Raw genomic sequence first — 18,842 nt, 5'->3', positions numbered from 1 at the left:
AAATATCACTGCAGTCTGCATTAGAGTATTTTCATGATTTCAAAAAGAAATTCCATATCCTTTGGCTATCACGGCTCCCAATCTTTAACCCCCTGGCCCCTGTACTATGTGCCCTTTTTCCCTAGCCCTAAGCAACCAATAATCTTCTTTTTATAATAGTTTTACCTATTCTGGATATTTCATTTAAATGGAATAGTATAGTATATGGTTTACTGTGATTGGCTTCTTTCATTTAGCTTAGTGTTTTTAAGATTCATCCAAGCCATAGAATGTACTTCATTCTTTTTTATGGCCAAATGCTGAAGTCAGGTGTTTGCTATCTGTTTTTCCCCCAGAAGGCTGAAAATGACTAGGGTACTTTCCTGCAATTAGGAAAGTACTTGCAGAGAGAACTAGATATATTGCCTGTGAAGTAATTGCCCATTGATCCCAAGTACATGAAGAATATAGTTTTATAGCTAATTTAAAGTAATGTAGGGAATTAAGAGCACAGCCTCTGCAGTCAGATTGCCTGGGTTTGCTTCTTGGATTTAACCTTTTATTCACTGTCTAAGTAAGTTGCCTAATCTTTCTGTACCTCTGTAAAATGGGGTTAATATAACTGTATTCACCTTAATGAATGTCAGCCATCAGGTAGGTTATACACATAGTAGGATTTTGAATTTTGTTAGATAGGGTCAGTGGTAAAGAATCAGTATTAGTGAAGTCCCTCAGTTGTGTCTGACTCTTTGCAATCGCATAGACTGTAGCCTACTAGGCTCCTCCGTTCATGGGATTTTCCAGGCAAGAGTACTGGAGTGGGTTGCCATTTCCTACTCTAGGGGATCTTTTCAACCCAGGGATCAAACCTGGGTCTCCCACATTGCAGGCAGACACTTTACCATCTGAGCCACCAGGGAAGTAATACAGTTTTATATATATATATATATATATATATACATATATATATATATATATAGTTATATATATATATAGTTTTATATATATATAAATATAACTTATATAATTTATAATTTATATAGTCTTTATCCGGGAAGTGGTAAAGAATCCACCTGCCAATTCAGGGGACACAGTTCCGATGGAAATGGCAACCCACTCCGGTATTCTTGTCTGGAAAATCCCATGGACCAAGGAGCTTTGCAAGCTACACTCCATGGAGTCGCACAAGAGTTGGTCACAACTTAGCAACTAAACAACACATAGATCAATGGGATCATTTAATGACAAGCATGGAATATCAGTTTTCAAAAAAGGAATTAATAATGCATTCAATTATGATCAGTGTAGTTAAGTGTTTCTGGGGTGATTCAGAAAGCACTTAGGCATTTTACAGGAACCCAGCATCATGCCTCTGAGAGGAAGATGTGAGGGAGATGGGCTGAATCCAACCTGGCCCAATGACATCCCCTAGAAGTTAATTTTGTAATGAACCCTTAAAATCTGCTTAGCTTACTTATCATTTTTCTCTTTTCTAAAACAAGTGTGCCAAATGTATGAAGAAAAAAACGCTATTGTTTAAATGCTGTATATACAAAATTTTATGGTATTCCAAACACAACAGGTGTCATAGCATTTCCTGGGGGGTTGGCTAAGACGAGCCGTAAGGTCTCTTCTCATCCTGAGAGTGCGTGATGCTCTGTATCAGCATCATCAATACTTCCTCCATCAAAGCCTCACTCACGGCGCTGCCAAGAAGAAGCCCCACAGAGCCACTTCGGTGAAGTAAAGCTTACTCTTACTCCTTCTGTGATCATTATAAATTCATCATTTCCAGCTGCTCCCAAACTCATTTCTTCCTTTCTTCTTTGTGCTTTACAAATTGTGTAGCTTGAGGGTGGAAAGGGGATAACTTTAGTAGGGAAGCTACTGCCAAAAACATAAAATGAAAGAACCACTTTTCTTTGTTTCAATTCTGCCATCTCAGAGGATTTCTTTTATTTTATTTTTCTTGTTAAATTACCTCTCCTAATTAGGTCATGCTACTGGAGGTGACCTACATTTCAGAAGCCAACAAGCAACAACAGAGAGACAGGGAACTGGGTGAGAGAAAAAAGAATGACTTCAAAATGGCTTCAAACGCAGCTTTTCTCAAGTGATTTGCTTGCAACAGAAGTCCATAAACTTGATCTTTAAATGGGAGTCAATTCAGTGCAATATTTTGAAAGCCTATCTAATGGGATACATTGTGCTCTTTTATTTATTCAGTATGCCCACATTTATCAAGCATATTTTGTGTGTGTGAAATATATATATATATACATATACACATATGTATATCCACACATACACACACACACACACACACACACATAATGTGAGATACCTATACCTATATATATAGGGCCTCCCTGTTGGCTCAGATGGTAAAGAATCTGCCTACAACGTGGAAGACCAAGGTTCAGTCCCTGGGTTGGGAAGATCCTCTGAAGAAGGGCATGGCAACTCACTCCAGTATTCTTGCCTGGAGAATTCCATGGACAGAGCCTAGTGGGCTACAGGCCATGGGTGTCACAAAGAGTCAAACATGACTGAGTGACTAAAACTTTCACTTTCATATATATATATCTGTATTTATATGTGCATAATTATTAGACATGTTTGAGGGTGCAGAGAAATACAAAATGATGCCTGTTTTCAATTGCAGTCTAGGAGGAGTAGAGATACCAAGGGAACATTTTATGCAAAAATGGGCACAAGAAAGGACAGAAATGGTATGTACCTAACAGAAGCAGAAGATATTAAGAAGAGGTGGCAAGAATACACGGAAGAACTATACAAAAAAGATCTTAATGACCCAGATAACCATGATGGTGTGATCACTCACCTAGAGCCAGGCATCCTGGTGTGCAAAGTCAAGTGGACCTTAGGAAGCATCAGTACAAACAAAGATAGTGGAGGTGATGGAATCCCAGAAGAGCTATTTCAGATTCTAAATGATGATGCTGTGAAAATGCTGCACTCAGTATGCCAACAAATTTGGAAAACTCAGCAGTGGCCACAGAACTGGAAAAGGTCTGTTTTCATTCCAATCCCAAAGAAGGGCAGTGCCAAAGAATGTTCAAACTACGGCGCAATGGCACTCATCTCACACACTAGCAAAGTAATGCTCAAAATTCTCCAAGCTAGGCTTCAACAGTACATGAACCGTGAACTTCCATATGTTCAAGCTGAGGAACTATAGATCAAATTGCCAACATCCACTGGATCATAGAAAAAGCAAGAGAATTCCAGAAAAACATCTACTTCTGCTTCATTGATTACACTAAAGCTTTTGACTGTGTTGATCGTAACAAACAGTGGAAAATTCTTCGAGAGATGGGAATACCAGAACACTTTACTTGCCTTCTGAGAACCCTGTATGCAGGTCAAGAAGCAACAGTTAGAAATGGACATGGAACAATGGACTAGTTCCAAATTGGGAAAGGAGTATGTTGAGACTATATATTGTCACCCTGCTTATTTAACTTATATGCAGAGTGAGTGAAGTGAAGTCGCTCAGTCATGTCCAACTCTTTGGAACCCCATGGACTGTAGCCCACCACACTCCTCCATCCATGCCCACCACACTCCCCTTTCCAGGCAAGAGTACTGGAGTGGGTTGGCATTTTCTTTTCCAATATGCAGAGTACATCATGTGAAGTGCCAGGCTGGTGAAGTACAAGCTGGAATCAAGATTGCTGGGAGAAATATCAATAACCTCAGATATGCAGATGACACCACTGTTATGGCAGAAATGAGAAGAGGAACTGAAAGAGCCTTTTGATGAAAGTGAAAGAGGAGAGTGAAAAAGTTGGCTTAAAACTCAACATTAAAAAAACTAAGATCATGGCATCCAGTCCCATTATTTCATGGCAAATAGATGGGGAAACAATGGAAAAACTGAGAGACTTTATTTTTCTGGACTCCAAAATCACTGCAGATGGTGACTGCAACTATGAAATTAAAAGATGCTTGCTCCTTGGGAGAAAAGCTGTGACCAACCTAGACAGCATATGAAAAAGCAGAGACATTATTTTGCCAATAAAGGTCTGTCTAGTCAAAGCTATGGTTTCTCCAGTAGTCATGTACGGATGTGAGAGTTGGACTATAAAGAAAGCTGAGCGCCAAAGAACTGATACTTTTGAACTATGGTGTTGGAGAAGACTCTTGAGAGTCCCTTGAACTGCAAGGAGATCAAACCAGTCAATTCTAAAGAAAATCAGTCCTGAATATTCATTGGAAGGACTGATGCTGAAGCTGAAGCTCCAATATTTTGGCCACCTGATGCACAGTACTGACTCATTACAAAAGACCCTGGGGCTGGGATAGATTGAAGGCAGGAGGAGAAGGGGAATGACAGGATGAGATTGTTGGATGGCTTTACCAGCTCGATGGATATGAGTTTGAGCAAGCTCTGGGGGTTGGTGATAGACAGGAAAGCCTGGTGTGGTCCATGGGGTTGCAAAGAGTTGGACATGACTGAGTGACTGAATTGAACTGACTGAACTGAAGAGGAGTAAAGATATTCCCCCAAACATCTTTATCTTTAGAGTCAAGCAACTGAGCTAGCATATGAGAGTAAGAGTTGTATTATTTGTCTATTTTGCTGATAAAATTACCCCATCACCTAACATGCTAGAACAGTAGATATTTATTACCTCATATAGTTTACATGGGTTTGGAATCCAGGAGTAGATTATCTTGATAATTCTGGTTCAAAGATTCTTATGAGGTTTTAGTCAAGATCTCAGCCTGGGCTACAGGCATCTGAAGGCTTGACTGGGATTGGAGGATATGCTTCCAAGTTGGTTCACTCTCATAGATGGTGAGTTTGTGAGGGCTGTAAAATGTGTCTGTCTCCTTAGGGCTTCCTGAGTGTGTAATGACATGGCACCTTGCTTCTTCCAGAGGGAAGTGTCCAAGAGAGCAGGGAAGTTCCTACAGTGACTTTTATCACCTGGCCTCAGAAGCCACACATCATTTCCATAATATACTCTTGGAAATATATATCAGTCCTATCAACATGGAAGGGAGCTACACAAGGGCATCAATACCATGAGGTGGACATCCCTGTGGGCCATGTGGGAGGCCAGCTACCACAGCAGCCCAAGGATTTGTTTAGAATTTAGGAGCCATGGGCCTCAAGGAGTAAAAGAGGGTGACCATGGGTAGGAGCAGTGTATTAGTTCCCTAGGGCTACAATAACCAATTATCACAAACTGGTGATTAAAAGTAACATGAATTTATTCTATTGTCACTTTACAGTCCAAAGTCAAGGTTTTGCGGGATTCCCCCTGAAGGCTCTAGAGGAAAATCCTTGTTTTCCTCTTTCTTAGCTATTGATGGGTACATTACTCCAATTTCTGTGTCTATTTTCACATGAACTTCTTCTCCCTATGTGTCTCTGTATCTTTACTTGGCCTCTTTATAAGGACACTATCCATTGGATTTAGTTCCCACCCTAATCCAGTATCACCTCATCTTAGGTAATTATCAATACATATGCAAAGATCCTATTTCCAAAGACAGTGATTCACAGGCACCAGGTGCTAGGACCTCAGTACTTCTTTTAGAGGGACACAGTTCAACCCACAGTGATCAGGAAAAGGGGCCATGAGGAAGCAAAATCAGACTTTCATGTATGGTTAAAATTTGGATGGAGAAAAGAATAATGTTTTGGGATAGAAGGAGGAGGTGTGGTTGATGTTTTGCTGAAAGTTTTCACTTTCGTCTCAGGTTCAAAGAATTTGTTAACAAAATAAGCCACATAAATAATGCAAATATTTATTAGAGAATTATCTAGCTTACTTTCAATATACTAACATTGAAAGAAAAGAGAAATAGAAACAGCAGAGATACATCACCAAATTGGGTTTTGACCAACGTCCAGACTCAAACAGCACTGGGAAGTCCTGTGTCACAGCACATCTGGAGTCCCAACAGGGAAAAGGTCCCAGGCAGTCCATCCAGTTTGTGGGTGAGACTTCAAAGATTGCAGTTTGAGGTTCCCGCTTATAATCCCAGGATGCAAAGTAATATTATCAATCTGTGAGCAAATTGCAGCTATGCTTTCATGTTAATGCTGTTTGTTTTGTCATGTGAAACTTGGAATGTTGTTAAGCCTGGGGCTTGGTTGGCCGAGAATTACTCTGCCAACAAAGGTCTGTTTAGTCAAAGCTATAGTTTTTCTAATAGTCACATATGGATGTGAGAGTTGGACCATAAAGAAGGCTGAGCGCCAAAGAATTGATGCTTTTGAACTGTGGTGCTGGAGAAGACTCTTGAGAGTCCCTTGGACAGCAAGGAGATCCAACCAGTCCATCCTAAAGGAAATCAGTCCTGAATGTTCATTGGAAGGACTGATGCTGAAGCCAAAACTCTAATACTTTGGCCACCTGATGTGAAGAACTGACTCATTAGAAAAGAGCCTGATGCTGGGAAAGATTGGAGGCAGGAGAAGGGGACGATAGAGCACGAGATGATTGAATGGCATCACTGACTCAATGGACATGAGTTTGAGTAAGCTCTGGGAGTTGGTGAAGGACAGGGAAGCCTGGTGTGCTGCAGTCTACGGGGTCACAAAGAGTCAGACATGACTGAGCGACTGAACCGAACTGAACTTGGTAATTTTGGAGGTGATCTTTGCACCATCCTTTGAGAAACACTGATGAAGAATTCGGAATTTGGGAGAGGGAAATTGAACATCTAAGTATTTTCTCACTGATGTGTCTTGATGATCACCTGAACTAGGATGTTGCCTCTGGGAGTGAAAAGGAAGGGATGGTTATCAGATGAGAAAGACAGAAGGAAGATTCAACAGGCAGAAGGAAGATTCAACAGACATTGTTGACAGACCAGCAGTGAGGAGTGAGGGAGACAGATGAGTCTAAATCACTCTGTGGTGTCATGCTGGGATGACTGTAGAAAAGGTGACATCATTTACAGTGACAGGAATGTCATACTAAACAACTTGTTTTATGGAGCTGATAGGTTCAGGGCAGTCTGTGGTTTGAGAAGATGATGTAGGCCCATGAGAACATCTGGATGGTAATTGAGGAGGCTGTGTTGAAGGTCACTATTTTCTGGACAGATTGCTGCCATCTTATTGAGCTTAATGCCAGTCAAGTTTCTAAAATGTCAATTCTGAGAGGTCCTCAAAGTCTTTCTGGTCTTCTCTCTGTTGCTAACCAAACTCACCCAGAAAGAAGGCTAGGTATAACATTGCTTAAAGTTTCCAAACAGACCCATAGTCTCTTTTGATATTGTTAGAAATGGTTCTGAGTAGCCCTCTAGCTGAAATACTCAAAGATTTAAACACCTGTTCAAAGTATATCTGGTTGCTCTTGAACAGCCATGCGTTGGTTGTTGTTGTTCAGTTGCTAAGTTGTATCTTTGCAACCCCATGAATTGCAGCATCCCAGGCTTCCCTATTCTTCACTGTCTCCCAAAGTTTGCTCAAACTCATGTCCATTGAGTCAGTGATACCATCCAACCATTTCATTCTTTATTGCCCTCTTTTCCTCCTGCCCTCAGTCTTTCCCAGTATCAGGGTCTTTTCCAATGAGTTGGCTCTTTGCATCAAATGGCCAAAGTATTGGAGCTTCAGTTTCAGCATGAGTTCTTCTAATGAATATTCGGGACTCCTTGTTGTCCAAGGGACTCTCAAGAGTCTTCTCCAACACCACAGTTTGAAAGCATCAGTTTTTCAGCACTCAGCCTTCTTTATGTTCAACTCTCACATCCATACATGACTATTGGAAAAACCATAGCTTTGACTAGATGGACCTTTGTTGGCAAAGTGATGTCTCTGCCTTTTAATACACTGTCTAGGTTTGTCATAGCTTTTCTTCCAAGGAGCAAGCATCTTTTAATTTTGTGGTAGTCACCATCCACAGTGATTTTGGAGCCCAAGAAAATAAAATCTATCACTGTTTCCACTTTTTCTCCATCTATTTGCCATGAAGTGATGAGACCTGATGCCATGACCTTAGCTTTTTGAATGTTGAATTTTAAGCTTTTGCCTTCAGTTAATTCATAGAAACACTGGTTGTGCATATCCCTTCATAATAGGGTTGAGAGCTCCCTTTTCCTACTAGTCCTTCCTTCTTCTTGAGGATATATTTTACATTAGTTCAATTTCCCAAACCTTTAATCATTTTTTGTGCCTCTCATCTGGAAACATGTGATTACATGCTTGACTAAGAGAAGCATTCGTTTCTCCATACTGTGCTGGGATTACTGGAAAGTGCTGGAAGAATGTGATCTACAGGTGTAGTTCACTTTTAATCATGGATGTGTTCCCTTACAAATGTGCAAGCAAAATCACCCTTTGGGGGTGAAATTGAACTGTGCTTTCCCTTTTGTTCGAATTGTAATCTCAGCAATACTTTCACTTACTTCTCATTGACCTTCTCTGACCCCTAACGTCTAAGACGTTAGTTGTAAAGCATGCTCCTCTTTCTAAATTGTCAGCAGCTGCAACAATTTTCCCCTGAAAAGCATGATAAAATGTCTCTTTATCATGATCTAACAATTATCACTTCCTCAAAAATCAGATTTATCTAATTGGAAAACTTTTAAGTCTCTTTAAGTTGAGAAGTGGTAAAATACCAGAGTGTCAAAAATTCTGGCAGGAGCTCGGGTAGGAGGCAGAGACCACTGATTCAAAACAAAAGAATATTGAGAGTGAGCCAACTTCTCTGTAGCTCAGAGAAGTACCTGCCCCACCCCACCTCTTGTGGAAGGCAGAATTCCATCAGTCCTCTTGGTAGAGCTGGGCAGGGCTTATACACGGAGATGAAAAAGGAGAGCATAGCAAGCAAGGCTGGCCTTCCCATTCAGAGAATCACTTAAGTTTGTGAATGCTTGAAGCAATATAGAAGCATCCCCTATCTTGCTCCTTTGAGTATCTGAAGAAAGATAAGGGTAATTTCAGTTGGCAAAGTATTTTGCAGCCCAGAGAGTTTAAATGATTAGCTGAGGATGACAATGCAAGTAAGTGATAGGATTAGAAGAACTAAAGATTATAGATCTAGCATGTTCTTGCCAGAAACCAGAGGGTTATGATCATGGTGAATGATGTCAGGCTTGATAAAGATGTTTCTCACTGGGGCAGCATGGATACATGCCCAGACAGGCAGGAAAATCCTGTCTTCCCTCATAGCCATCAGCCTTTCTAGCCTCCACCTGGAGAAAGTGTTCCAGAGCCATTTCCCAGGAAGAAAGGATGATTTATTTAGGATTTAAAGAGAGGGCAGAGCCAAAGTGGGGAATGATATTCTGTTCTCCCAGCTGTTCGTGTTAATTGACAGGGTTTTGTCTGCTGCCTCTTCTGGTTGTCCATGATTGTACTGAATGAAGCTTGCCCCCTCAAAACCCAGCATCAGTGCCCGGCTTTGTTTCAATGTTTGTGAGCTTCCAGAGGAGGTCCTGGACTCCAAGAAGAGGAATAGTGTGGGTGAGAAAAGCAGAGCTCCATGTTCCCCAAATGCAATCATGCCCGGACACAGTTCCTTCGGCGCATTTCTTAAGGAAAGTTCAGACCAAATGAAAAGGCTCCATTTCTTAACTTCAGCAGCAGAACTGTAATACTGCTTTTACAGCACCCTGTCAAATCTGAGGGGTGCTCAGAGGCAGTTTGCAGAATGCACTTTTTCCCAACCAGGTTGTTTTCTCACAAGCCAACAGTCTCTTCTAGGCAGTGAGGCTGTGCACACATTTGGCAAGTAGTTCATCTAACTAGTTCAGTTCAGTCCAGTCGCTCAGTCGTGTCCGACTCTACGACCCCATGAATCGCAGCATGCCAGGCCTCCCTGTCCATCACCAACTCCTGGAGTTCACTCAGACTCACATCCATCAAGACAGTGATGCCATCCAGCCATCTCATTCTCTGTCGTCCCCTTCTCCTCCTGCCCTCAATCCCTCCCAGCATCAGAGCCTTTCCAATGAATCAACTCTTCGCATGAGGTGGCCAAAGTACTGGAGTTTCAGCTTTAGCATCCTTCCTTCCAAAGAAATCCCAGGGCTGATCTCCTTCAGAATGGACTGGTTGGATCTCCTTGCAGTCCAAGGGACTCTCAAGAGTCTTCTCCAACACCACAGTTCAAAAGCATCAATTCTTCGGCACTCAGCCTTCTTCACAGTCCAACTCTCATATCCATACATGACCACAGGAAAAACCATAGCCTTGACTAGATGGACCTTAGTCGGCAAAGTAATGTCTCTGCTTTAGAATATGCTATCTAGGTTGCTCATAACCTTTCTTCCAAGGAGTAAGTGTCTTTAAATTTCATGGCTGCAATCACCATCTGCAGTGATTTTGGAGCCCCCCAAAATAAAGTCTGACACTGTTTCCCCATCTATTTCCCATGAAGTGATGGGACCGGATGCCATGATCTTAGTTTTGTGAATGTTGAGCTTTAAGCCAACATTTTCACTCTCCTTTTCACTTTCATCAAGAGGCTTTTTAGTTCTTCTTCACTTTCTGCCATAAGGGTGGTGTTATCTGCATATCTGAGGTTACTGATATTTCTCCCGGCAATCTTGATTCCAGCTTGTGTTTCTTCCAGTCCAGCGTTTCTCATGATGTACTCTGCATAGAAGTTAAATAAGCAGGCTGACAATATACAGCCTTGATGTACTCCTTTACCTATTTGAAACCAGTCTGTTGTTCCATGTCCAGTTCTAACTGTTGCTTCCTGACCTGCATACAGATTTCTCAAGAGGTAGGTCAGGTGGCCTGGTATTCCCATGTCTTGAAGAATTTTCCACAGTTTATTGTGATCCACACAGTCAAAGGCTTTGGCATAGTCAGTAAAGCAAAAATATGGACATACCCTTGGAAGAATTCTTGGCTCTGTGTGACTGGGTTATGGTGAAGTTGAAACAATACACACTCGGGTATTTATCTCAGGGAGGCCATGAGCTTTCCCCTTCTTTTAGGGTAAAAATGTCTCTATTTACCATAATAGTATGATGAGGACTTTCTTGTGATGGTGAGTCCTTATTCCCTGGAGTCTCTGAAAAATCCAAAGGCCTCTCTGCTCCCCTACAAAGGGCATGGGGAGGGTCAACCCTGCGTAGTACTTGGGTCAGCTATATTTGGAGAGCACTTTCTTAGCTGTCTTCTTATTTTTACTTTAAAAAAGTATTTATTTATTTATTTGGCTGTGCCAGGTCTTAACTGTGGCACGTGGGATCTTTAGTTGCCACATGTGGAACCTAGTTATCTTACCAGGGATCAAACCCAGGCCCTCTACATTGAGAGTGTGGACTCCTAGCCACTGCACCACCAGGGAAGTCACTTATTTTTATTTTTTAAGTAAGCTTTCTATTGACATGTAACTTATACATAGAGAAGTGCATAAATCCTAAGTGTATAGCTAGATGAATTTTCACAAAGTGAAATCTGACAATGTAAACACTCTATAGAGGACTAAATGGGCTTTCCTGAGGGCTCAGTGGGTAAAGAATCTGCCTGCAATGCAGGAGACATAGGAGACCCAGGTTTGATCCCTGGGTTGGGAAGATCCCCTGGAGGAGGAAATGACAACCCCCCCTAGCATTCTTGCTTGGAGAATCCCATGGACAGAGGAGCCTGTCAGGCTACAGTCCAAAGGGTCGCAGAGAGTCATATATGCCTGGAGACTGAGCACAGAGGACTAAACAGAAGATCCCAGGACTCAGAAGACTCCTCACCGCCCCTTCCTCTCACTGACTTCCTCTCCCAGGAGTTGCTACTATCTGTGAACTCCAATACCCTAGAGTATTTTTGCTTAAAAAAAAAAAAAAAACCACACAGAAATGAAACACTACACTGTTCTTTGCATGTCTGGCTACTTTTGTTCAACATTATAGGCGTGACATTCAATCATTTCAAAAAGATAGTTGTTGTTGTTGTTTAGTCGCTAAGTCATGTCCAATTCTTCACGACCTCATGGACTGTAGCCCACCATGTTCCTCTGTCCATGGGATTATCCAGGCAAGACTACAGGAGTGGATTGCCATTTCCTTCTCCATGGGATCTTTCTGACTCAGGGACTGAAACTCAGTCTCCTGCATTGGCAGGAGGATTCTTTATCACTGAGCCACCAGGTAAGTGCCAACATATACTGATCCACAAGTGTACTGTAATTTCTGCTCAGTATTCCATTGTATGTATATAGCACGATTTGTCTGTTTCTCTGTTCGGGGACATTTGGGCAATTTTAACTTTGGATTTTACCTGTCTTTTGATGTTGGACATAAATGTCCATGCATTTGTGTGACCTCATTCTCTGCAGAGATATAGCAGCCAGAGAGCATAGATTCTGGGGCTCAGCCTGATTTCAAATACTAGGATCTCAGATATACCCATTGTTCCATGAATATCCTTGAACTTATCAAAGCACTTATGGCAAATTTGGGTTTGGAGAAAATGGTTACTGCACTTATAAGACATGTAAACATACTTCTCACAAAAGTCTTTTCCTTTCACATGGGTATTTTGATGCTTTGTGATTTTCAGCTAATATATTAAACACGCGCATTTAGGAAAAGCTTCGGAGAAGGTGATGGCACCCCACTCCAGTACTCTTGCCTGGAAAATCCCATGGATGGAGGAGCCTGGTAGGCTGCAGTCCATGGGGTCTCAAAGAGCTGGGCACGACTGAGCGACTTCCCTTTCACTTTTCACTTTCATGCATTGGAGAAGGAAATGGCAACCCACTCCAGTGTTCTTGCCTGGAGAATCCCAGGGACTGGTGGACTGCCGTCTATGGGGTCGCACAGAGTCGGACACGACTGAAGGGACTTGGCAGCAGCAGCAGCAGCAGCAGGAAAAACTTAAGAAGCATGTGAAAGCAATCCAAGTTATTTATACAGAATTTGAACACAACAAACTTTTACTGATATGAAGAACATTTTTACCCAAATTATACTTTTTACCCATCTTGATGGGGTCGTCTTGCTAACATATATTCTCTTTATTACACATTTTTCACTTTATAAGGCTAAACATTTGTTTACAAATGCAAAGTGAAATGTTTTTGGAAAGGGCATGAACAGGTATAAAGTATGTGGCTTTTGTTGTAAGTTTATCAAACATTTTGATTTTTACCCTTTCACATATGATTTTTACCTTTCATATTTTTACCCATTAGGGATGAGAAAATGGTCATCTTTCTTTTCAGTATATGTATGAATCAAACTATTAACATTGTTTTTACTAGATTAATAACTACCCTTCCCCAACTCTGTTTGACTTCTTAAAAATCCTCAATTATGTTAGCCGGTACCACATAAGTAGCTACACTAAATTATCCTATATGCCAACTGGAAGATGAACATAACTCTTCCCAGGACAAAATGAGGCAAGCAGTGAAATTACCAAGAATACTTTCCCCCTAAAATTAGAAACACTTTTAAATGGATTCAAATATGTGAACGAATATTTGGAGAATATTTTTGAGTAAAACATGTTTACAAGAGTCACCAATGAACTACTAACACAGTAATTAATTTACTGCGCAACTTTCGTTGGGAAAATGACTTGAAATTGTAAAAATGTCTTGTAAAGAATGATTTAATACAATGATTTAACAGCAAGCATTACTCCCTTTAAACTCAAATTTATGGAAACCCCTTCTGTGGTGTCTCCACGTGCCTAGCATAGTAATTCAGTGAGGAATGGAACCATTAGAGGGAAGCAGACCCCCCTACTCCAGGGGGAAGGTGGAGGGAAATTACCCTGCCTTACCCCTGCTCTTTCCCACTTTTCTTCAAGGACCGTTTCTTGAGGCTCTCTCACCAACCTGTACTCCCCTTCTATCCTCACCTCCTGTGGAATAACTGAAGATGTGACCAGAGGAACGAAGATATAACGCGCACAAAATTTCCTTCCGTCTGGGTCCAGATGGAGTCAAGGGCAAAGGCGGTTTATGAGTATATGTTTTCATTTGTGTCAGTGGCCAGCTCTCATGCTGAATATTCCAGCAGGAAAACCCTGATGACGTCCATGTTTCTTTGATTACTCAGATAATTTACCATATACAGCCTGAGTTCCCTCCACTCCTGACCATGACATTGGACAGTCGCTCAGCCAGTCTGAATCTGGAAATGGGGATGACCACACCCTCTCTTTGCTGTTTTGTGATGCTCAAGCGAAATAATATCATTGGAAAGCTCTTTCTAAGAAGAAAAAGAGGAAAGCATTATAATTTTTATTATACTGGAGTAAAGAAGTAAGGTTTTTTTTCAGACTAAACTGCATCAGTTCTTCTGGCTCACTCTCTCCAGGTCCTTTAATTAGTTTGTGTAGTATGGATTTAGTCTGTATGTATTCTGATATTCTGCATGTTTTGGGAATGGTAAAGACTTTAGTGTTCTAAGGATTATGTACAGTTCTCCAGGCACAGTGGAAAAGCTTCATGTATTTTTAAATAAACAGTAACAAAAAATTTACTATTTTAATGAGCCAACATATGGTCTTTATATGCCTGCTATGGACTCAGCTTTGTGTGATTTCTTTCTATTTTTTTAGAAGCAACAATAACTAGAGAAAACTTTCATGGTTTTGCTCCTATAAAGTATAATAGAAATTTCACCTGACCTCCAGCCAAAGGATGTAGGCAGGTAGAAATTAACAGTAAAGTAGCTAGTCTGTGTTTGATCTTATTCAGGTTCTTCCCTCTGGTTTCCTAAAGGAGTGTGTGGGGTGTAGAGGGAAGGCCTTTGTAGGGCTCGTCAGTGATTTCTCTTAAGATTCCCTTGTGATCCTTGTGATTCCTGTGTGACTCCAGCTAAGTCTGCCTGGAGGACCTGCCCAGCAAAGCTTCAGGGATTCGCACAAGCCTGGAGGGATCTCTCTGGTCCTAGAATCACATGTTTTCAACTTGGGGAGGAATGGTTCAGGCCAGGATGTGACTGTGGTTTGCTGGTTGCTCTTATGCCCAGGGGAGGGAGGGTGCCTCATCCTACTCACAGGACTATAGGGTGCTTCTTTCCAGGAGACAAGTACTAACAACTCCTGAACTATTCAGTTTGCTTGTTTTTAAAATGCAGCTGTAATATTATCCATCTTGGCCATTGTTCCGAACATTCAGTGAGATAATACTTGTAAGTGCGGTGTCTGGCTAAGGTTAGCTTTTTAGTTGTTACTGCACGTTTCCTGTGTTCACCTGGAGAGCTCTACCTCGAGATTTCAGTGTCCTTGCCAAGTGCTCCTAGCCTTTCTCTCAAAGCTGTAGCGGTCTGATCCCACTGGGGATCCACGAGAGAGGGACAACGATTCCCACCTTTGCCTTATTTCTGCACATCCAGATTTATCCTCCATCAGCCAATTCACTGTTTTGAGCAGATGGTCTTTTCCAAAAGGCGTGTGCATCATCTTCTGTAGGAAGTCCCAATCTTTGAAGGGATGACTGGGAACATAGTTTAAAAATAAGCAATGATTACAATCATTAGAGCAATAAATATTGATTGGCCTGAATTGGGTTCTTCCTTGTACATGTGACAGGGGAAGAGGGTGAAAGAAAGAAAGTCAAACCCTCTGCTTTAGCCTCTCCTGTGTGGGGACCCAGGGACCCTTTCCTGAGTGAAAGGAGCAATGCTATTTGTCCTGGATGAGACGCAACATGACAGTAACATGCCCCCAAATTCATAAATGTTGGAGGGAATTGACAGTTGGTATTTTAAGGGGAGATGATTTAGTGGCTAATTTTATTTATCTTGCTTCCTTTGCCAAGATCAGCTGCTTCTTTGCCCTGTGCCATTAAGTCCCAGGGGGTCCATAGGCAGCAATTTAGAAATCTATTCCCTTCCCGTGGCTAAGGCTCTCTCTACCACCATGGATTTTTCATAGAGAAAATAGAGACTCTAGAAGCCATATAACCAGAGACATCTTTAATGTTTCATCAAAGGCTGTCCTATATGAGTATTTATTTATACTTAGCCCTGAGTGAGAGGCCCCGGGAGGCCGCAGCCTGAGCAGATTTGGCTCAATATCTGCAAAGGAATTTAAATAAGCTCACCAATGAAGAAAACGTCCTACATGAAGACAAAAACCGGAGCTTGATTCTGGTTGACCTTGTGACAAAGACAAGCTGGAAACCCTTCAATGCCAATAGCACAGCTAAGCGGCCTGTGTACTCTCGTCTTTGTGAGTGCGGCTGTGTGTAAATTGGGCCAGGTGTGGAGGGAAGGATACAGTATCCTCCTGCGGTCTCCAGGGCTGCATTAGATTGGGAGGAGGAGTTGATGATTTGTTATGAGGGCAGACTTTAAAAATCAACATTTAAAAAAATGTTTACAATCTGGTTTAAGTAAAATCATAACATGAGTACGAAAATGGTATTGCTGGAGATGAGCAGTTGTATAATGGATATCCTGGTGTACAACATTTATGAATAATGCGTTCTTATTATCATTAAGAATTATCACTAAATTATCATTAAATCATTAAATCTATCCAGGATTAATACTGCTGCTATAAATTAATTAGTCACTATTTTAATTAATTAATCAAAATTAATAGTGATTATTAATATCTATGATTTAAGGGATAAAATCAAGATATATATGTTTTGATACTCCATGATAATCAATCTGTTAAAAAGCAAACATTGAGCCAACTTCAGTTAAACCCTTAGAGCTGTCCTTATTCTCTGATGTGCTGGCTTATTTCCTAAACTGCAGCTACCATGCTGGAAATTTGGGATGTTGTCTTCATAATCTATGTCAATATTGCAGAGTGGGTGGAGGGGAAGACCTCCAAATCTTATGAAAAAATACAAAAAGTCTTGTCCAGGAGTTTCAGTCTAAAGGAACAAACTTTCTATTGTCCTTGGGGTTTTGCTGCTGCGTCTCTTGGCACTGTGGGTTGAACAGTGATTGGTTTCCTTTGATAAAAAGTTCTATGGGAAAAGAACAGCTGAGTCAGAGAAGGCTACCGGGCTGTGTGATCCAGCCGTGAGGGCTTGGGCAGCGCTGGGAAGCACAAAGGAGAAGCAGTCCTGGCTTGGCTTCCTGCTGCCCCCAGGGAAAACAGCTGGTCTGGAGAAGGTGGCAATCAGCTCCACTCACATTTGGAATGATCTGTATTTTTCCCTGTTTCAACATGGATAACTGGGTAGAAAGGAGTTGAACCTAGCTTACTGACAATGTGGGGGTCAGGAGAGATTGCCCCACCCTCAAATCCTGTGCTATTCCTTTCTGTCCTTGAGTTTATCTGCTCAAGGTATGCCCTGATTTCAGACTTACTATGTCTTTCCTCTCCCTCCGCCTTTCCTTTCCTTTTTCTTTCTCGACAATGCTGAGCTTTTGGCAAATATAACAAATAGACAATCCATTTGCAGCCAAAATGCAGAGTTTATGTGCATGTTGATTGTTTCTGATGAGTGGATTGAAACCTCAGCTTCTCTGTGCCCTTGAGCAAAAAGAGCTGAACAAGTGGTGTGTTTCCACATTACATATTGTCGAAATAGCTAATTCCTCGGTTGCAAGATATTGTCATATATTGGATTCTGGGGTTGTAGCTCAATTCACTCTCCTTCATAACCATTGCACACATTCTCCTGACCGTGTGTCACAGCTTTTTGTTTAGACCGATAGCTGGTTTCACAGGGGTTAGAAGCTTGTGTTTGAGAAATGTGTTTTGCATCGATTAAAATTTCTTAAAGGACATGCAGCAATTGAATGACAGGCTATTTTTAAATTATTTACAAGCTCGACATTTTACTCAAAGCAAATTGTCAACTAAATCTAGTTATCGTTTTATCTACTGGGCCCACTCCCCCTTGAGCTTAGCAACCACCAAAAAGATTATCCCCTCAATTTATTGCTTTAGCAATTCAGTAGACATCTTCTTGGCACCACCCCCACCCCAGTACTAATGGTGATAGGAAGGCATTGGTGAACTTTGGGGGACATCTGTTTTCAGAATTTCCCCAGACACAATTTTTCAATTGCATTATTGAGGAAGGCCATGATGTGAGGGCTTTTTCTGGATTTAATTTCTACTATAATCACTCTGGGCTTCCCTGGTGGCTCAGTGGGTAAAGAATTGGCCTGCAATGCAGGAGACACGGGAGATGCAGGTTTGATCCCTGGGCTGGGAAGATTCCCTGGAGGAGGAAAATGGCAACCCACTCTTGCCACGGCAAGAGTGCCATGGCAACCTAGTCTTTTTGCCAGAAAAATCTCATGGACAGAGGAGCCTGGGGTACTGTAGTCCAAAGGATCCCAAGAATCAGACACGACTGAGCAACTATGCACACACGCATATAATCATGATTACTTTTTCACTCACACTTTCCCCATGTTATTAATACTATAAGTTGACATTGTTTCCTCTGTAATCTTCTATCATGTATGTATTGCCATTAAATATCATTAATACAGTTCCAAGCTCTTCTCCACCTTACTACTTTTGTACTTCGATTCTCTCTGACCAGGACGTTCATCCCACTGAGTTTTGCTTGACTCTGTCTTTATTATCTTTCAGATCTTAGTTCAAGTATCAGCTCCTTTAGGGGTCTTCCCAGGCTGCCTTATCTAATGTTGCTTGCTTTTCCTAACACTATTCCAGTGGCCATCCATTACCATGAAAGCAAGGATCTCATTTTCTTGTTTATTACTGTTTCCCAGTGCTTGTAACAGTGCCCAGGATATAATGGGCGTGCAAAATAAATATTTCTTGCACAAATGAGTGAATAAATGCATGCTTGCAGTTAGGAGACCTAGCCGCAATTCTGTTTGAACTTTTGGCTTTTTGTTTAACTCTGGACCAACCACTTTCCCTTTGTATGCTCAGCTGCTCAGTCGTGTCCAACTCTTTGTGACCCTGTGAATTATAGTCTGCCAGGCTCCTCTGTCCATGGGATTTTCCA

General features: G+C 41.5%; 1 long non-coding RNA gene across 2 annotated transcripts in view; it reads left to right on the top strand.

Moving 5' to 3' along the window:
• The window catches only part of LOC132659229 (uncharacterized), a 47,405-nt gene that overhangs the window by 15,209 nt on the left and 13,354 nt on the right, over nucleotides 1-18,842 (top strand). Inside the window, exon 3 of one of the 2 annotated variants that reach the window (XR_009599410.1) lies at nucleotides 13,742-14,401. The exons of the other annotated variant lie outside the window; for it this stretch is intronic. This is a non-coding gene — a long non-coding RNA (uncharacterized LOC132659229). Of the gene's footprint in view, nucleotides 1-13,741; nucleotides 14,402-18,842 lie in introns of those variants that run through there. 2 annotated transcript variants of the gene reach the window in all.

This window comes from Ovis aries, chromosome 2 (genome assembly GCF_016772045.2).
Source record: "Ovis aries strain OAR_USU_Benz2616 breed Rambouillet chromosome 2, ARS-UI_Ramb_v3.0, whole genome shotgun sequence".
Taxonomy (NCBI): domain Eukaryota; kingdom Metazoa; phylum Chordata; class Mammalia; order Artiodactyla; family Bovidae; genus Ovis; species Ovis aries.
The sequence above is the reverse complement of the archived record's forward strand: the minus strand, read 5'-3'. Positions and strand labels throughout refer to the sequence as shown.